The sequence below is a fragment of the Manis javanica genome, chromosome 17 (genome assembly GCF_040802235.1).
Source record: "Manis javanica isolate MJ-LG chromosome 17, MJ_LKY, whole genome shotgun sequence".
Taxonomy (NCBI): domain Eukaryota; kingdom Metazoa; phylum Chordata; class Mammalia; order Pholidota; family Manidae; genus Manis; species Manis javanica.
In genome coordinates this window covers 23,587,662-23,608,904 of record NC_133172.1, presented here as the reverse complement: position 1 = coordinate 23,608,904, position 21,243 = coordinate 23,587,662, and the positions used below count along the sequence as shown (strand labels likewise).

The window sequence follows — 21,243 nt, the reverse complement described above, 5'->3', positions numbered from 1 at the left end:
GGAAGGACAAGAGAAGAGAGTCCAGGGCCTTACCAGAGGGATGGTGTAAAGAATTACTCTGGAAATTCAGAGGCCGGTGGAGGGCCTTTCAGGCTTGGACTGTCTGAGACTTCTTAGGAGAGACTGTGTTCAGGCCAAATTTGAATCCTATCTGGTGCTTGGAGGCAGAGAAGAGGGAGTAGGACTTGCATGGCAGGTAGGGTAGGAGGGGCAAAGGTGTGGAGGGCAGGCTGCAGGTGTGTCTGCGGACAGCAGGTGGACTTGGGGCAGGGGGGCTGGAGGGAGAGCATGTGCCTGGAAAACATCATGGACCATCTTGGAGAAGTTAGTGGAGGGCAGAATGCACAGGCCTGGGCCAGAGAGCTCAGCTGTGACCCCTGATGTTATTTTAAGGTGGTGGCTTTTTCATATTTAATTATGAATGAAATTGCATTTGAGGATGGCAACTGATGATGGTGTGTGGTTATGCTGTGTGGGATGCTTTCAAAATAGCTCACCCCAAACTTCATTAGTGATTCGTTTGAGGAAAGTGCAGCCTGACCCACTGGCGTTTTTCATACTGTCCGTACCTGGATTGTGGGAACTCAGAGAAGGTGGCTGGTGGCTTTGCAGATTTCTTCTTGGAGGCCTTGTTCTTAGAGACCCATCCCAGGGGACCTTAGCATTTCTTGAGGGCGGCTGGATTGTGGCTCCTTTGTAATTCTCCTTTGTCCCAGAATTAGTTCCCTTTCCTACTGTTTAAACTTGGACAACTCTGAAGTGAAACTAATGGAAACCTCTGAACCCCCGCCTGCAACTCTGCCTGGCCAGGGAAGCCAGGGCCGGCACAACCCCTGCCTGCAGCCCTGCACGGCCAGGGAAGCCAGGACCTCACACCCCTGCCTGCAGCTCTGCATAGCCAGGGAAGTCAGGGCCGGCACAACCCCCGCCTGCAGCTCTGCCTGGCCAGGGAAGCCAGGACCTCACACCCCTGCCTGCAGCTCTGCATAGCCAGGGAAGCCAGGGCCGGCACAACCCCCGCCTGCAGCTCTGCCTGGCCAGGGAAGTCAGGGCCGGCACAACCCCTGCCTGCAGCTCTGCATAGCCAGAAGCCAGGGCCGGCACTGGATACTGCCGGCCAGGCCACTTGGCCCACTGAGCTGGGCTGCTAAGCCGAATGGCTGGCGGCCCCAATCTCCTGACTTCTCCTAAATATGGTCAGTGTTTGTTGTAGCTCCCACCACCGTCTGCATGAACTGTAGATTTCAGCTTGGCCCCTCTCCCTTGGCTGGACTTAGTATAAACCCTCATTATAATCGAGATTAGTCTTAGTGAGAAGTACACATGGGTTGGCAACAACAGAAAATCCCAAACAGCATCTCTAGTGCTTTGATGAGCTTGACATACCAGTGCTGGTCCCATTTCCTTTTCAGAAGCCCCATTCCTGACACTGGCTGGAGACTGTGCTGTGGCCCCCGGAGGTCCCCTCCATGGGAATGTGCATACCCCAAGCCTAGCATATCTCTTGCATAGGGGGCTTGGGTTTGCTCTTGGCTCTGCTGCTATTAATTGTTTGACCTTCAGAAAATTGCGTGACATCTCTGAGCCTCTGGTTCCTGGTATCTGTGTATTGGGGGTAAAGTGGATAATAGAAATTAAATACAGTGATGCATGAAAGTTCATGCAAAGCACCATGCTGGGCTCCCAGCAAGGATTCAGTGTTAACTCCTTTCCTTCGCCGATGATGACAGGGATGATGATGATAGACAGGGTGGCACAGTGGCTGGGAGCACAGGGCCAGATAGCCCAGGTTTGAATTCTAGTTCTATCACTTCCTGGTTATTTAGCTTTGGAAAAATTACCTGCCCTTCCTTTGCTTCAGTTTCCTCATGTCTGTGTGAGGGCAGGGCTGATGGCCTTTCCTAAGGCTGTCTTAAGGATTTGAACTTGGATCACACCAAGCAAAGCCTGGGCTATGTAAGCATTAGTCATGTGCTAATAAGCATTAGTTCTTATTTATTATAATGATTATTGTACTATTATTTTCATAGTTGTGTGATCTTGGGCACATTAGTTAACCTCTTTGAGCCTCAGTTTCCCTACGGTGACATGGGGACTGTGCTCCCGGCAGAGAGTTCTGCTGACCGGTGCATGTTGGCATGTGCAAGGGTGTAGGGCCTAACAGGCCAAGGATGCCTGCTGTGTGCTGGCTCTGTCCCTGGAGTGCCCTTCCATCCCCCAGGCTGTGAAGTTCTGTAGCTAAGTAACCCTGGCTGATGTGTGGCTTTTGACGGTGGTGCAAGCGGGAGAGCCGCATGTGCCGCCTCCTCTTTTGGGTGACAGCTGTTTCCAGGCAGATGCCTCCCCCATGTTCTGGAGCAGTGAAAAAAGGGGAGAGCGTCCCAGATTTAAATTTGGAATGTGCATGGAATCATGCCAGCCTGTCTAAGAGCCCCCAGGGCCCAGGGGTGGGGTGCTCTCTGGGGTCACTGTGGCTCAAGACACCAGCATGTTGGCCACATGGCTGGTCTGTGGTCTGGGTTGGCTCTTTAAGCCCTGAGCACAGTGACAGTGCCAGAACAGCTTGTGGGTGTGGGGAGCAGCCCCTGACCTCCCATCTGAGGAGTCCCTCTTTTGGCCACTGCTCTGCTGGGTGTGATGCAGGTGTAAGACACCAATAGCAAGTGTGCACACATCAGGAGGTGTGAGCGAGAAGGGAGGCTTGGATATGCTTCCCAGGGGCCCCCCGTCAATGCCCTCTGGTCTCAGGAGGCGGCACCCATGGGACCTTCCTCACTCCTGGGCAGAGATCTGCTCACAGATAGGCTGACCTTCCTGGGTTGCTAGGAAAGGGTCCCTTGCCCATGGCCTATACTGTTACTCAGAGAGTTGGATGTCTGACCATGGGGTGAAGGTTGCACTGGAGGGTGACAGGAGGGACAACCACAGATGTGGAGGAAACGTTGGAGAGGAAGGTGGGGAGGGTGGCAGCCATACCCTGGACAGGCCTCTGGAGCAGTGGGTGGTTGGCTGCTGTGGACTTGGAGGCTGTTTGCTTCTAGGGGCAAGTGGACTCCTGTGGTGTCTCCACCTCTGCTTCTTACCCGTACCCACTTACGACTCCAACCTTGGGGAAATCCACGGCTGTGAGCTGGATGGCCTTCTTCTAGGAGGGAGGATGCGTGTTCATCATCTTGGGAAGGGCCCACAAAGTCCTAGCAAAACTGGCTCCAACCCCTGGCAGACTGTCACCTACTCCTGCCCCAGTTCCAGGAGGGTCTGCTTTCTAAAGGGGATCAGTCTCTAGATTATCTAGAAAGTATCTGCTCTCTAAAGGGAAACCTGATCAAATCTGCCTTTGGGGATGACACAGTGTCCCCCTTACTCTGAGTCTCTCCTGGGGGAGTCAAGAGAAACCCCCAGAACCCCCTGGTTCTATCTCCGGGGAACAGGGGCCAGGTAGCCTGCTCAGAAAGCACAAATTCAGTGGTCATACTCACTATTATTCCACAAGTGGCCTCAGGGGACAAGATGATAGGTGCCAGGGGGCCCCAGGACACATGACAAGCTATAGTCCCATCCCTGATGGGAGACGACACTGGACCCTGCCTGGTGGCTTGGCCCCTGCACCATGCTCACCTGCCCGTTCAGCAGTCTCTGAGCAAAGGGACTGATTGGATGATGATCCCCTTTAGTTCCCCCGACTTCTTACCTTTTGAATCCAACAGAGACAAACCTCCTGAGTGCAGGAATTTCCTTCCTGCATCTTTGAGGAGTCTTTCATCTGCCCAGGCATCCCCTTGGACCATGGCTCTGAGCAGAGGAAAACAACAGTCTCTAGATTATGGTTGTCTCATACCTGCATATGTCCACAAAAATAGGCCTGAATGCTTTTTCATAGTATGCAATTTACTGTCTATTTTTAACTTGTACATACAGGGCCCAAAAGAAAATTCTGTGAGGAAGTAAGAGCGTTTTGAGGTTGCAGATACACAATCACTGAAGAACCTAAGATAATTGCCGAAATGACACCCTTTACAAAATGTGAGTCTCTGAGAGCGTTCCTCTTACAACAGGCATCGTGTGCGTTTCTGTCCCTTCTCTCCTGCTGCCGCACACTTAATTCTGTTCCAGCCATGTCAGGAAGATTTGAGAAAAAAAATCCCACCATTAAAGACATGCTCTTTGTTTTTTCAGTCTGTGACCCCAGCAATCTCTTTAGCAAGCCATGGTTCAGTGAACTGGCACACAGCAGCCGTTCAGCAGTGGAAAAATCATAAAACAGATGGAAGCTTTACATTTTTGTTTAGTTTTTAAGAGCAGTTTTTATAACATCGCTTAAAACCATTCTGATGCATCATACTGTTTACACTCAAAGCTTTGTAGCTAAGATGTTTACAGTATGGAGAATGTTTTAAGATATTTTATAGTTCTGATATTTAGATAATTGGCAGGAAAAAAATAGTTTGTTGCAATTGCAGTGATGTTGGTAATCGTGAAATAACTTATGAGTCTCAATAAATATGTCCAGTTTGGTGGAAAGTACAAACTCAGTTAAAACAAAACAACACGAGAGGGAATATCTTTTTAGTGAAATCATTTCCCTTTCTTAATCAAAAGATGACAGGCAGGGCCTTAGAACTCCCATCTGCGTGGCACTGGGCCACAGCCCCAAGCCCTGCCTCCCCTTTGGTGATTGATAACGCATCACATTGGGCCCTTGCTGTTGCACACGAGTTCATGCAATCACCAAAGTTACTAAAGTGCAGTTTTAGCGGGCCACCTCAAAATAAACCCAGGGCGGCCCTGCCTCATTTCTTTGTGCAGTGGAACTCGCAGGGTTTTTTTTTTTTTTAATGTCAAAGAATTTCTGCAGAGCTAGGGTTTGGAACTTCTTTTTTTTTAACTGCCCCAAAGTGGCATTAATCAAAAACAATAACTCCTTTTAACTTTTCTAAGTGCTCTAAAGGAAAGTATGAAATAATCTGTGTGTGGGCCACAAATGTGGAGAATGCAAACATTTCACAATAAACATGTTTAAATGAAAGTCCCTGGCAAGATAGTCTGAAAGATAGTACATGCTGGGTTAATTAATGCATACTCATAAAAATAAACCTCACTTTTAAGATTTGACCAATAAAAATCATTAGCATATTTGGATCAGATGACTTTATGTATACATTGAACTTCTCCACGGCAAACTGTCCTTGGAACGCCTGAAAACAGATTTCAGCTTCAAACCCAAACTCCCCTTCTCGCTGCCTTTTGTGTTTCCAATACAATGATATGATGATTGATTCTGGTTTTATCTGTTATACCTGCAATTGATCTACTGGTGATAGAATTAAATTTATCATTTTATATGTATACATCATGGTTAGGTAGCCAAAAAAATGTTTAGTTGCATGAAAATTCCTATTGTTTGCTCACAACACACAACTTTTGATTTTCACTATAATCAAATTACTGTAGCACATTATTTTTATGCCAAGATGTTTATTCTTTGTTACCTTAAGTTGATTGATTTTGGTCTATTCACAAATGCTGTCTTTTAAAAATATATTTTTCCTGAAATCATATATGTAAACAAATGTTGACTTTGGGTTGTGGATCATGTCGTGCTCTGAGGTTCTGCTAAATTAGAAATCACATAATTTTCTAAGCCTAATTACAGTATAGCAGATTCTGGTTTTATGTTGTGTGTTTTTGTACAGGAAAATACAAACTGCAACAACAGCTTCTTTGGTCTGAAAGCTGACAGTAAAACCAAACTCATTTTAAAAGAACTGAAATTGGAATTCATAAACTCAGTAGAAGTTAAGTTGTAACTACCCAGACAGTGAAATTCTGAACCTAAGATAATGCTGCATTTCAAATCCTTATGAAAATAAAAATAAGTGACAAAAATTATTGAGGAAAAAACTCTAGTATGAGTTTAATTTTATCCAACTTTATTGGCAGCTTATTTTGAACGAATGTGCAAAAAAGTTGCCAAGCGAAACAATTCAAAGAAATGAGGAAAAATATTTTTTTGTTCTTTTCTTACCCTTTTTGTTTTAATAAATGCTGCAGAGCAGTAAATACCTGAATAAATGATTTGGTTTTCTGTCTCCACCATATGTGGCCAGGGTGCTTTGGGATTATCAGTCTTGTGTGGTTAGCCAGTTCCCCAAAGGGCAGGCGCTGGCCAGCCACCTCCGTGTGTTACAGGGTGGCCATCCCTGGTTCTGCTCTAAAACCCTCCTCCACGGGGACAGATGTGGGCCCCTGAGTAAGCCCTTCTATGGTAACATCCTCCTAGCTCGCCTCGGAGGAAGACAAGTACCCACTCTTAAGAAAGCGCCTTTCACATGAATGTTTCTGGATAAAGGGCTTGTAAGTCCAAGGGATCCTGCAGATTGTAAACAGTGTCGGCTTCATACCCTCCTTTTGAACCAGAGACTCAACATTGCCTATTTTAGAGAGCATGTGTTTATGCCTACAAAATGAACCTCCAGAAGCCACACCTAGTGATTCCTGGGGTGGGTGAACATCTCGTATAATCCATTACAAACTCCGTTTAAGAGGTTAACAAGCTTCTCAGCCCCTCTGTCCTCCAGTGCAGGGGGGCTGGGCCTGGGGGAGTCTCCAGCTGTGGGGGTGCCTGCAGGAAGGCCTTCATCCTGGGAAGGCCTGGTGCCCATCTGGAGACAAGGTGGGAGGAGGTGACGTGCACAGACGCTGCTGACTGGGGGTGCCCGAGGAACCCCAGGAACCCCAGGGCCTCCGGGCAATGGGATTAAACATCCAATATGCATTGTGTGACTTTGCCATGAAGAAGGCCATGGTTTCCATCAGATTTTTGAGGGAGTGCCTTTCTTATTTGTATCTGAGAAACAAACTTTTGTAGATGGACCTTTGGTGTAGAAACTAGGCAATGGCAATCTCCTCTCAGACAAACCAGGGCTGCTTCAGGACAAAGATATAAGCTTGTGCTCTTGAGAAATTCTCGCACTCACGGTGCGAGATGTGAAGGAGGAGGCAAGTAGCTTGTCACTCCCCAGCGCACCAAAGTGCCACTGTTTTGGCACTTTTTAATGTTCTTGTGACATTTGTGACGACCGCAGGCAAAAAGTGTTGAGGAAGTGAGCCAGGGCCTTGGGGGTACTCAGGAAAGTCAGGGTTCTAGTCTATCTTGCTACTGTGTATTGGGGGCTGGAAGTTAGGGCTGATGTGTGCCCCCATGCCAACTCTCTGGTCTCTCTCTCACCTTCAGGGCCCGCCCCCAACCAAGGGACCCAGACATGGCCACAGCCTATCTCAGATGCCATTATGGGGACCTGGTGTGTGCCTCCGCCAGCACCAGACCTGGTGTCCTGGGGTTGGGTCCTCTTTTTCTCTCGGGCCTGCCAGTCTGCGAGCTGTTTGCTCAGTGAATCCCACCTCTGGGCTGGAGCAGAGTGGGAGGGCCATTTATTTACCAAGGCTGGGCTTGTGGTAGCCTCAGGGATTCAAGTTCTTCATGGCCAGAAGGCCCTTTGGAGATCCTTGGGTTCAGTTTCCAAATTGTATGGTTGAGAGAGTCAAGGCTTGAAGGGAAGGGACTCCCAATGCCAGAAAGTGAGCTGGAGGCAGAGCTACGCAAGGACCGGCTGCCAGTGCCTAGCCTCGTGACCTTGTCTCTCATCTGTCTGCTTGTCTGGCTCCAGTGTATGTGCGCCTACGTGCTGTGGGAGACGCATGATAGATGGCCAGCTCTGTAAGATTTTTCCCTCCTTCTGGCTTTTAATCTAACAACAACCGCAAAAGCTAACTATGTGTCCAGCACATTATTTCATTCAATTAATTAATCATTAAGTATCTCACTTAATATAATTAATTCTTGTAACAACCCTATGAGATAGGTACTACTGTCACCCCCACTTTACAGGTGAGGAAACTGGGACTCAGGTTGTTAGGGGCTCAAGTTCATGGTCGGGAGTGTAGTGGAGGAAGATTCACACCCAGGCCAATCATCTCCAACTTGGTGTGCTCAGCTCCTGGTTATGTTCCCCAACTTCACACTGAACATGACTGTTTTCTCTTTGATATAGTTAGGTATCACTTTTACATGCTTTGATGGGGAATAAATGTTTTTTACTTACAGCAGTGTTATATAAAATTTCCATTTGAAATAAATTGATTTAAGGAAATCTGTGAATCAATTTCAAGACAAATCATAACTAGTTAATGGCTATAAGCAGATACAGCAATTAGGTGAAGATGCTATGCAAATGGCTGAAATTTGGGTCACCTTGTCCCCAATCTAGTGAAGGTGGGAGGAGCAAGGAAAATGTAGTCATTCCATATTTAGAAATTTCAGATGAGCTCTTCTCTTTATGCTGGGAGATGACCTTGGTGTCTTAGGCCATTTTGTTTAAAGGAGAGTCTCAGGTGTTTAGTTTCCCTAATGCGTGTAAGGTGGTATAGCTCTGTACCCACGAACATGAAGCCTGTGGTCTTCCTTAGGGGGTCATGCCTGAGTCCAAGTCCACCTGCCTCAGGGGTGACTATTCTACCTTGGAATCAATGGCAGGGCTGGAAGAAGAAGAAGAGAGTAGGTGGGTATTTGAGGCTGGAGGACTGTCAGTGTGGCAAGGCATCTCTCCAGCTCCTGTGCACCTGCTCAACATCAGGTTGATCAGGTGTGGGTGGCTGTACCAGGGTTGACATGTGCCTTGTTGACATCCAGACATCCAGGCATGCTTCTGCAGAGCAGTAACTTTCTGGCCGTCAGGAAGTCTCTACTCCAGAAGATCTCAAACTGGCTTCTGTGAGACCACAGGGGTTTCAAGGAGAGTCCTTGGAAGTCAAGAGAAGGGGAGGACTCAGGGCTCTCTTGTGCAGCTTTGGTTGGAGAAACTGTTCTGTTATCAGCTCACATGTTGGAATATTTCCATGGAAAAGAACAATGCTAGACAATTCTGAAAAACTAATATCTAGAGAGAAAGTTCTTGGTTCTGTAGATGGGAAACCAAGTTTCACAGAAAAGCAAAGAATTACAAAGATTGACTCTGTACAGTCATTTAAAATAGAAAATACCTTTCTTTAGGCAAATCGGTGGAGCTTGGTAAAAGAAATAAAATGCACACTTGAAAGGAGTTCTGAGGGTTCCTATGGTCCAGGCCCTGCTTTGGGTAGCCTGGCCACCAGGACAATGCGTAGAGATGGATGTCCACCTGGGAGCAAGTTCTCCACAGGCTGAGGATCCAGAACCCACAGGACAGGCTGCTCAGCACTGTCAGGCGGTGGTGGCTGCTAGCTGAGAGTGCCAGGCCCCGAATTAAGTACTTTCAGATACATTATCTCCATTCTAAAGATGAAGGAACAGAGGCTCAGAGTGATGATGTGACTTCTCAATATCAGTGCTAGAGCTCACTGAGTCCTCGTCTAGGATCTGTGCTCCTGACGGGTGTGGCCACTGCCTCCCGGGAAGAGTCTGTTAGTGTCTAGCAGGTGCAGGATTGCCCCGAAGCTGGGCATCTCATGGTCAGGTGTCTTGTGGTCAGGAGTACCTGACCAAGTCCACTCATCCTGAAGGTTCAGACAGGAGGCAGCAACTTTTGTCTCCTTTCTGAGTCTACAAGGGTTTGTGCAGAATCCTACTGGCTGCCCCAGAGGGTTCTCTAGGAGTCTGTGTTCTCTGAGATGCAAGAAGGAAGCCAAGGACGGGTGACCAAACACTGACAATAAAGAAGACCTTACTTGCTATTTCTTCTCTTGTATCTTACATCAGCCCACTAGGTGGGCATGCTGAAGGAGCTCATGTATATACTTATTCATTAAAAAGATACTTATTCTATTCTCTCATTCATAAAGCTTTTCATTTACAGATATTTTTACATAAAATTTTACGTATGTATTTATGCAGTAATTCATGCATTTATTACTTTTTAACTCTTTCAGTCATCACTCTTCTCTCTCCATCTATCCATTCATACATGCCTCTCTGCATTCATTCACTTAGTCACTTGTTGGTTCATGTATGCATTTCTTAACTCACTCCTTCATTTCATTCATTCAACAAATAAAACACTTTGGAGCTAATCAAAACCTCTGGGGAAATGAGGAATGGTTTGACCCTGACCCAGGGTAGACTGGGCATCTCCTCATCATTGGGTATAGGAGCACATGAAGTTGGATACAGGGGCCCTGTGAGGGAGCTGTCAGCCTTTGAGAAGCACAGGCTAAATCTGTTTCTGTGTGGTCACAAATGTCACTTGCGTGCTTATGTCTTTAAGCCCTCCCTCCCAGCATGGCCTGAGAATTCCTGGGGCCCCCAGACCTCCTTAATAAGTTTTGTGACCCTGAGCCATCCTGGGGTTGCTTCTGGAATATGAGAATGGTCAGAATCTCCTGTAAATGGTTGGTTCCAGGAGCCATGGCTGTGGTGTGACATGGTGGAAGAATGGACTGTCTGTCCAGATGAACTCTCGAGGGACACATGGAATAGTTGAGAGATGCAGCAAAGGGCAGAGGGAGAATAAAAAAAATAACAAGGGCCTTATGGATCTAGCATTTTCTTTTCTTCCTCCACCAAAGAGTTGGCATCCATTTTCTTTTCCTGAACTTCACATTATCCCTGAAAGATAGACAGGATGAACACTATGGTGCCTGTTTCATATGTTGAGATTGTGTATTTGAAAGTACAGAACCTATAGAACACAACCCAAAGATGGGTGAGATTTCTAGCAATAGTAGTATATTGACTACAAGCCAGGCTAAGAACAAGAGTGTTTTACACTTGGACATGAAGTATTTGGGGAAGGACCTGCCTCTGCCAAAGGAGTGAGGATGATAGCTTTCTTGTCAAGCTCTAAGTTGCTGTCACAAATATAGGTTGATTGTTTAGATGGCTTAAATGTGGACTTCTTTTGTTTCACTGAGCTGGTTATTTGGTCTCACACTCAACTTTCCTTACTCTGCATGACTCCAAATTAATATATGTATCCTTTCTGCTTTATAGACTGAGTGTTTCAAGTACCTGGCTGCAAAGATCCTTTTGATAAGTAGAACAGCGACAACTGGCTTTCACACAGGCTGGCTGTATGGGGCACCTGTTGGTTCCAGAAGATATTTTCAACATTTACCACTCTATGAGTACTTTCCTCCCTGCAGGGAAGGTGGCACGGGTGGCCAGCTGGAAACTCATCTTGCCTTCCTTTAGACTGGGCTTAGCTCCTGTTCCTGTTCCCGCAGGGATTCATGAAGCCTCACCCCAAGAAGCCAAGCTCTGGTGGCCTCTTGTACCTCTATATCAGAACCCCGCCCACATTGAATCTCATAGCCAATCAAAAGAGTCCTTACTATATGCTGGTTCCCTAGGTGACCAAAGGTACACTTGAGAAGGACCAAGGGAAGGAAGAGACACAAGCACCATGCTTCCCTTTTATGCTCCATCCTCCTCAGCCCCCAGCCCTGCCCTGACCATCCAACCATCCTTTTGCTTATTGCTCTTCTTGATTTAAAATACACAACCATAAACACACAGGACAGCCAGCAGCATGGCTGGATACAATATTAGTTTCTTTTTTGGTTTATTTGTGAAGGAGTCAACCATATAAATCACTTTAAGCCACTAAGACAGAAGGCAAAATCACATCTTCAAATGGAGAAGTATAGCATGTTACCATTAGAATCTAAGAAGATGTGTGATCAATTTGAGGTTCTTAATGTAGGGATAGTTTTGTTAACCTTGCTTTGGATGACGTGAAATGATTAGAAAGTTTTTTTCCTCTCCATTTTAGTGGAAAGCATTGAGTACCTTTTAGTGCTTATCATTAGAAAGTCTGGTGTCTGCTGGACAGTCTCCTTGTAATGCCATTTTTCATGACTTGTTTAATTAACAACCATTTTTGACCTAGACTTGTTATAAAAGTGTTGCTATTCTCTCCTGCTAAATTATGTCTAATGAACATATTTGCATGTTATCACATATAGCAATATATCATTTCAAATTTTGGCGTTTAAGCCTGCATCACTCAAAACAGCTTTTGTGGATTAGTAAGCAGGTGAAATAAAAAATCTCATTTCATATCTGACATTAATAACTTTCAGGGGGAATGAGCATTGGCATTTATGTCTGGACCAGAATCGAGCCCAATGTCCTAGAAACACAAGGGCAGCAGACAAACCTACTCACCAGATAGGAAAATAAATCATGCATAATGCAGAATTTCTACCTTACATGTTAATTAATGTGTGCAATCAATTACTGATGTTACAATATGAGAAAGAAACTGGTGGGGAATGGGGTAATAAAAAATACCTATAGATTTATCTGCTTCTTTTTTCTATTTAAACAAATAGTCTTCAAGCCTGTGAATGCTGTGTTGAGACATGCTCTGAATAATAAGCATCATAAAATCTAATCAGATTTATAAGAGGAATTGATTGTTGTGGCAGGAGGAGAGGGTGGAAAATAAGCTGAAATTTAAGTGTTAATTTTTATGCTAATCCACAGTGGCTTCATATGAAGCAATTTTGTTCTGTGCCACAAATATAAAATTGTCCCTTGCAGAGAAATGTCAGCTTGCTAGACCTGAAAGCAGTAATTTATTAGGTATGTTTCTATTAGTATGTGTCACAGTTGTTAGCAGGCTATACACACAATGGTGCTTCATACTTATCCTCCAAGTCTCAGAATGTTTCAGCTCAGTGGCTGGAACGTGGGGCATTAATACATTATCATATGCGGGGTGGTCTGTGCCCTGTGGACAAAAGGCTATTTAATACAATTTAATGTCATTCTGAGAAGAAGTGGAAAAATAAAGACGGGGAATAAAATGGCATCTGTGTGTTTCACAGTGCACTCATGCACAAACCCTCAGTTTAAGAGGTATGACATTTCTGCCAAGAAAAAGAATAAAACTGGGGCATTTTTTTTTATAACCTGTTCCCCACTGCAGTATTTTCTAAATGCTATTAAGTGATCGATTTACACAGCCCCATGATGATGTCATCCATAAGAAGGGGAATGCAGATGACAGCAAAATACTAGTGACAGTGACCTTGTTTCAGAATCCTTGGAACCCTGTCAGCTTTGCTTCCAGTATATGGTTTCAAAGAATGTACTTTTTGGACAATATCTAGTTACTGGGTAGTGAATTAATAGAGTTAAGGGTTCTGATGCAATTCACATATAGGTCAATTACATGCGCCAACATCTGCTCTGTCACTATCATTTGCATATAGCATTCATATGTTAATGATGCCTCTTTTTACTCAAGTAATATATTTAAAAAACAAGATTTGCATATCAGTTTGGATCAGTATATTACAAGCAATTTATCATTTTCTTCTTCTTGTTATGATTTTAAGAACAATATCTTGAGTGATGGCTGCTATATTTGAGCATGGCTCTGATTTATACAAGAAACCCTTCAGTGGGAAAGCTTCCATTCTAAAGCTGCTTAAAGCCTTATAAATCAATAATGACACAGATGGACTGGTGATAATCTATTTAGAATGCCTGATAGCAAATATTGTTGTACAGATGATTAGAGCAGTAACTGTTTTAGTAGAAAGCCTTTCCTCTCTTTGTAAATGGTAAGTTTGAACAAAAAAGTGCTCGCACATGGACTTCATGTCAGGAAATCTTCGTGCTGGGTCTGGATTGCAAAGGCGAAAACATGGGGCGAAGAACAAAGAGACTTCCCGCTCCTGCCAATATAATCATATCAATCCCTGTTTCTTTAACAAAACAGGACCTCTTAATGGAATTGTGTCTTCAGGTGTAAATAGCATTAAAAGCTGCTTCTCCTCTCCTCTTTGCCCTGATACAGCGCAAGGAGTGAGAAAATAAAGTGGAGGTTGTCAGAAGTGGCAGCTGCTTGGAATCCTGATAAATATAAGCTTTTATTGATCTGATGAAAATGAAAGATCCCAGTGCTAGGCAGTATTTAGCTTCTTGTCTGCAGCACGTCACCAGTGGCCTTGCATTGGGAGAGATTCTCATTCTCAGACACTGGAGTTGATTTCATCTTTAACCTTTACAGTTGAATTTCCTTGACCTCTGCATATTGCTGTGATTTGGTGAATTTGTTACATTTCACTTTACATCATTTCTTTCCATATTTCCTTTTGTGATAGGGAACTGGGACGCCCCTCTGGCAATCTGTCAGTGCTTGGATCAGCTGCATCCTTTCTGGGGTATTTTCTCACCAGACTGACAGTCCTTAAGACAAGTATGCAGTTAAGCTGCTAAGGTAAGTCTTATAATATTAGAACTCTTGGCCCTGGACACACATCATTTCCTCCTGCTTTGTTGAGTTGACCTAACACGAATCCCAGACAAACAGCCCCCCTTTTCCTCCTGCCTGCCAGCAGCTTTGTCCCAGCCTTGCCCGCCCAGGACAGGATTCCTCTACCTGCCCAGGAGCTCCTGGTGAGCGGTGGCTGGCAGAACCTTCGCCATGGAGGAGGCATTCCTTTGCCATCTGAGTGTGTTTGGGGATGGGTGCAGAGGGGGAACAAAGGAATCATGAAAAAAAATGTTAATTTTCCTCTTTCTGGCTTAATTCTTCTCTCAAGTTTTCTTCTGGGATAAATATGAGGCTTCTGTTCGAGATCCTGAGGTGCTGCTAACATATTCTGGTTCCAAGAAAGGGCCGCTGTTATTTTGAGTAGTTTTGATACAACCAAATCAAAGTGAAGATTTGAAATAGCTTTTCTGAAAGCCAAGCTGAAGTCATAAATTATTCTGCACCATGATTCTTTCTGATAGTAAAACCATACCTCTTTGCCTGACATTGCTGAAATGTGGAAAAGTGAAAGTTAAAAATAAAATGAAACATTTAAATCTTGGCTGTTGAGAACCTCAGATAGACATCAAGGCCAGTCGATAAAGGCCCCTATCAATTAGGCTTCCACAGTCATCCTCAGATCTGCTTTATTAGCCATTGCACAGGTACAGGGTTCGGATATTAAGAATGGAAAGATCCTGGAAAAATGCAGGGAAATACCTTCAAATGGAAAGTGAGGGTCTGGGGTGCCACGGCATACACTTGGCAGCAGGGCGCAGGGCACGGTGGTACCACTGCTTCGTGTAATCTGGTAGGAGAAAATATCTGCCGTGAAAGGCTGGAAGTTCTCCCTTTTTTACCCCCTTCATTTGAGTTAGAAAGTGTTGATTTCACACTACAGTGAGTGTTTTCCATCAGTTTCTTGGTGGGTGTATTCGCGTTAGGAAAAAGGAGCAGTGAACTTCAGCAGTTGCAGCTCCTGTCAGTGGATGGGCAACCTCCCATGGCACAGGAGACGCCCGCAGAGTACGGGGTGTCCTCTGGCAATGGAGACAGCCTGTGGGTTCCCAGCCCTGGGCCTCCAGACTGAGCTGTTTGGCTAGTTCCCTTCTCAGCATATCGCAGGCAGAACAATTTTTGGTTCCATAGCTGTTTGGTTGGGAAAACAAGCCTGTGATTGCCAGTAAGGTTTAGAATTTGCCTGCCAGATAAGGGAATGTCTGTGAAGACTATTTTCCCTCTTGGGAGGCAAAACACAGATGGGGGAGTTAGGAGTCTTACAATATTTAGCTGCTACATTGATGGTGGGATTCTGCCGTGTGGATGCTCACAGTTTCTGAGAGCCCAGCTTAGCATTGCTGCTGAGGTCCTCAGGTAGGCGAGATGCGTGAGGCTGACTTTCCCCTGGGGGGTTCTGGAACATTCCACACTATATCTCTTGAGGGGGGAGAGGGCACTGCAAGGGGGCTGGCTATTTCTCCATGACCTGCACTGGGAAGGGAAAAGAAGAGAAGGAGGGACCACTGTGTCTGACTGGATGGGGTGACCGAGAGGGAGAATGGGAGTGGCTTGAGCTGCTCTTGTGGGTGAGAGACAGCCAGCCTGGGCCTGGTGTCCCAGACTCTAAGGGGGACCATGGCACCAGCCTCATCAGGCTTGCAGCCACTGGGGCATGCATTTCACAGAGTTAATCACCACGGCATGCTCTGGGCCTCATAGAAGGTAAAGAACAGTGATGTGGGGATCTTGGGATTGCTCATGAGAAGATGAGGGTTGGGGGTGGAGGCATTTTCCTGCATGAGAATGTATACTCTGGAGTAATTTGGGGTTTATATGAACAGGAAGGAAGATTAGAACGTGATGTCCAAGAACAATTTCTATGCCCTGGAAACCAAGAAAGGGGATGGGTCTTAAAAACAGGTGGAGAGTGTGCGGGCACCTCCTCCCAGCTTCCTGTGACTTCCCAGGGTCAAGTCACTCAGGCAGACCCTTCCCAGTAGCATGGAACTGTGGCGAGCTGGTTGAGCCATTTCTGGACTTGATACTTTCTGGGGCCGCTCGTTCCCATTCCACCAAAGTCCTCCCAATCCTTTGAAAGGGACATTTGACTTGTTAAATTCATATAAAATCCTATACAAATGCCAGTTTGGAACAACCAAGTGGCCACCCCAAAGCACCATTACATAGAAATCCTAAGTCACCTGCCAGTAACTGAACCTCTCACACACATCAGAAAATGATGTACTATCACACCACTACATGCATTTCTAGAGAATCCCTAGCAAGGATTGGAGGCAGAGGTGTGAGACCTGACTGTCCAGCCTTCTGCAGCTTTTTCCTTCAGGAAGGCTCCATGGTTGGTCAGGAGGCCCTGTGACTTCCAGAATGAAATGGGTCTCAGAGACAATAGGGCAGAACCAGAGTGCGCCCCCCCCCCCCCTTATATCTGGAGCATGGGCAGGACCTTGGGCTTAGGGTGCTGATCCCACTGAGGCGGCCCCAGTGTCCTGGTGGACATGTGAGTCAACAGCCTTCCTGCAGCAGTAATTACCTTAGTTAAATGCTGCAGGAGCGGTACTTTGGGAGCACAGAGGAGAGAGTGAATAATTACAATTTCTGTGTGCTAGTGGTGAGCCCTGCATATGTGTGTGGGCCTTGTGCTACATTCGATCTTCACCAGGAGACCTCCATGCTGACAGAGGTAAAGAGCCCTGCAAACTCCTCTGTAGCCACTGACCGAGGTGAGAAAGAAAGGCCTCATTACTCTCACCTTGCCCAACGTAAAGCTAAATTGGGAGATGATTTGAACTCTAGAGGGAAGGTAGAGTGGAGCAGGTTCTGGTCTAGGAGTTTCTTGGGATTACCTTAATCTTCACCAATTCCCTAGCAGGTAGATACTGTTATTTGTTCTATTTCCCAGATGTGGAAACAGAGACCAGGGAAGTTAAGTGGCTTTCCTCAGGTCACACAGCTGGGGAATGGCAAGGCAATGGTTTGAGCTTCTTCCTGATTTTGTAGCCTGGTTCTTTGGCCATCAAGCAGCCTTGGACAAGACAGACAAGCTCCGTGCCCTCAAGGAGCTTATACTGTGGGGCTGGGAAGCAGTAAAGAAAGCAACCATAGATAAGCCCATGTCAGATAGTGAGAAATCCCAGGAGAAAATGTCTGGGGGAAGTAGGAGGAGGGGGAGTGCCTATACTTGAGAAGGGGCATGTGGTCAGAGATGGCCTCCTGAGTAGGGCATATTGGTTGTGAGAGGTCTGAAGGACATAGAGGAGCCAGCTGTGTGAAGGTCTGGAGGAAGAGCATTCCTGGAAGAGGGAACAGAAGGTGCAAAGGCTCCGGTGGGGAAGAACTTGGCATGTCCGAGGGACTGAGTGTAGGCCAGTGAGGCTGGAGCTCTGGGGAGAAGGTGGGCAGTTGGAGGGCCTGGATTCAACATGACTTTCTAGGTCTTGATGTGAGGAGTGTTGACTTTTGTGTTTATGTTGCTCTTAATCAGAGAGTATGTCCTGAGAAATCCAGTTTCTCAGGTGTGGAGATGTTTGAACCAGCTTTTGGTGGGTTGTTCCCTGTCGCCTTTGCCAAAGGGATATCCTGGTGACTTGTCTAAAGCTGCAAATCAGGGATTACAGGCCCAGTGGGTGTAGGAAAGGTGTCCAGCTGCACTGGGGGTCCTGCTGTCAGAGGCAATGTGGTGACTCAGGATAGCGCCCCATGGCTGCTCCTCTGGACCCTTACATGAGCTGTCTGTGCAGCCCAGAGAGGCCCAGCCCCCGCCTCCCCCAGCTGTGTGCTTGGGCAGAGTTATAGGTAGGAGGTTTCTGGGACTCCCCAATCAAAGGGATGGCCTGCCTAAGTATCAAGGGCCTGGGCCTCAGGCACCTCCCACTCACTACAGGGAATTATTAACTCCAAACAGTTTTCATCATTTCTTTGTTAATACTGATTGGTGGCTAATCTAATAACATGCAAAAAGAGTTTCAGAGTAAAGATTCTTATTGGTTATAATTTAGGCTTTTTTTTTCTTGGACAGCCAGGTGCTATTGTCAAGCAAAACTCTTTGTTCCGGAATTCTAGGTAATTAATAGACCTGCAGAACCCTAGGGCTAGCAGAAATCTTTGTGATCAAAGCCACCTTGAGGAGACTGAGGACCAGAGGGGAAAGCAACTTGCCCAAAGTCACACAGGCAGCCACTTGGCAGAGCCAGAACTAGAACCCAGGTGTGTTTGTGCCCAGTCCGGTTCTCATGCACAACAGGTGGCCCTCAGGCTGTCCCTTAGACAGCTGAGGGTTGGCTGTTCTTTGCTGAAAGGAGGCACTAATGGGGCAGGATTTATGTTTTATTTGTCTAGTAGCTTCCGCAGCACGTAGCACAGTTCCTGGCACAGTGCAAGTGATCAGCAATCACCCTCTGATGTACTGATCGATTAACCCCTTAACCTCTGCATTTTGTAATCATTATAATTCCTTGCACCGTGGTTTAAGCAAACCCAATATACACCAAATCAGCACTGCTGTCCAAGGTTCCTAGAATGCAGGGAATGCAAAGCCCAAGGCCTACTCTGTTTTGATTTATGCCAACACCCAGAAATAATGAGGCTAGAACCCTGGTTGTGAGCTTCTGATAGCTGCACAAGTGATTTGAGGGTGCCACTCAGGTATTCTAATACGCCCATTTTAGGAGTGCAAAACCCTGATGGTTTTGGACAAAGACGATCAGTGCTGAAGCGTGCTCAGCGAGGTAGGGCTTGGACTCTGTCGCAGAGTGTCTTACTTACTGGAGAAGCAGACCCCTAGGTAGGCTTTGGCCCAGCCTGCTGCTATGTCCCAGAGCAGGTCTCTTTCTCTCTCTGGGGAGTTGTCCTAAACCCAAATTCAGGGTCCAGGTAGTTAAATCCATGAAGCTGGGTGTGTATAGAGCAGAATGGGGAGAGTTGACCCCACTGAACGGGGCCACTCAGCTCTCATCAGTTGCAGCCACTTGGGGATGTAGGCAGAATTTTCCCAAGTCTTCAAAGTTTAAAGGAAAGAGAAGTTTTAAAATGATCTTATTCTTCTTTTTTTCCCCTTCAATGTTGGCAACTAATTTTAAGTCTAAAAAACTTTCTACAAACACAAGTATATCTGTAGGCTGGACAGAGCTGTGGCCAGGCCATGATGACTCCTGCCCAGGGTCATCCACACAGAGAACAGGCAGTAAGCACTGACTAGGGATGACGCCAAGCCACCCACAGGATGGCTCAGGCTCAGAGGGAAGGCGATGTCTGTGGGCCCCGGCCTCATTCTTGGGCCATGTGCTCTCGCATTTCCAGGAGGCCAGGGACAGTTCCTGGCTGCATGGGGAGGGCCACTACCCAGAGGAGGGGCAGCCATGTTCTGGGAAAGGTGGCCAGGCCTTCATAGGCCTCTGCATCCACCTCCTTCCTTGTCTCCCCAGTGCCTGGGCTAGAGGGTGCCTGCCCATGTGTAATATGGGGATGTGGGGACAGATGAGCCACCCCTCCTCATGCCAGTTGTGGGCTGCTTGGGCGAATGGCCCGGCCTCTTTTGAGTCTTGACTTGGTCCTTGTGCCTGGCTGATCACTGCTGTGTTCCTCTGTGTTTGGGAAGTGGTGGTTGTGACTCTGCACCATGCTGACTAGAACTTCTGGGGTGCAGGTAGACAGGGCAGCCTGTGTGCACCTGGCATGAGGCAGGACAAGGTGTCTGGGGAGGCCACCTGTTGTGAGAGAGAAGCTGGCACCCATTGCCTGCCCCTTCCTGGTCCCGTAACTCTGCTCCTTCCTTTGAAGGTGACCCACGTCCTCAGCTTCCCTGAGAGGCAAGCAGGTGGCCCCCCCTGCACTCCTGAGATGGGGCAGATCCCTGTTCTGCTGCCTGCCGGGGGGTGCTGCCAGGGTTCTGTGAACCAGGCTTTGACATGGTCCAAGTGCTTGGGAAGGAGGCAGGCTCACCCCTCGCCTCACTTCCCGTTGGCCCCTGCCTGTTCATTCATACCGTGCACTCCCTTTATCCCGTCCACATGCAACATGGAGTTTCTGTGTGTGTAATATTATTTGTTTTTATTTCTGTAATCCCTTTATTGTTTGCACAACTGCTGTCAGACTGTTGCCTGAAAGTATCACAGGATAATTGCAGAATGCCTGCATAAGTAATTTCTTATGAAATCGGGCCTTGTCTGCATATAAAATTGTTTTTCGTTGCTGCATACATGGACTTCATTATATGGAGGCTGTTTACCGGGCTCGCACCTTCCCCACAGGCCACAGAAACAGGAGGGCCTGACACTGGGAAATAATGAAATACTATCATTATTCTTTTTTGGTCATATGACTTTTCTGGGGGGGTGACGCTCAGTTCGATGTGGTTGGAAAGAGCCTGACCCTGGAAGAGGGGCGGCATTGGCCGGGATGGGGACTCGGGCTGCTAGGGAAGGCCAGTGGCTAAGCCTGCCTGCGCCGGCCATTTCTTCTGACCACATTTCTGTGATATTAATGGTGTGTGGTAGTGAAAGAAATGTGTTTTATTCTCGAGTCTAACCCTGCTGTTATCAAAGTAACTTCCAGCTTATTAGCGACAAAGGACTTTTCTCCTCTCTGCTGCCCTGTTCGCCAGGGCTTCCTGAATTAAACTGCTGTTTCCTGTCCTTTATATGCATGACCACATCTGGGTACCCTGCTCACAGCCCCGCTGCTTAATAACAATCACCTTCCCTTTCAGTCTCTGTTGATTGTTTCTAATTCACTCTGACAGATAGTGCCTGACAACTTGCCGGCTTTTCCCTCCCTCCGTGACCTGAAGTTACTCACAGCACTTATATAGTCTGTCATTTTTAATATTTGATTTCATTTTAAGTTATGTGTTTTACTGAGAAGATGAAACCAAAAAAAAGGGGACTTGTAATGGAACATAAATTTAACCCTTCTTGCCATCCGGCGCCGGCATGAACCTGGGTGGCGCTTTCCCTCCTGTGTGATTCTGTGGCGGCTTCTGGGTTCT

The 21,243-nt window shown here is 46.6% G+C and overlaps 1 protein-coding gene across 9 annotated transcripts in view; it reads left to right on the top strand.

The window, feature by feature from the left end:
- ZNF536 (zinc finger protein 536) overlaps positions 1 to 21,243 on the top strand; it is a 432,301-nt gene that overhangs the window by 105,809 nt on the left and 305,249 nt on the right. For 6 of the 9 annotated variants that reach the window (XM_073225546.1, XM_073225549.1, XM_037021622.2 and 3 more), the window contains exon 3: positions 14,089 to 14,204. The exons of the other annotated variants lie outside the window; for them this stretch is intronic. The gene's annotated coding sequence lies outside the window, so the exon portion shown is untranslated. The remainder of the gene's footprint in view (positions 1 to 14,088; positions 14,205 to 21,243) is intronic. 9 annotated transcript variants of the gene reach the window in all.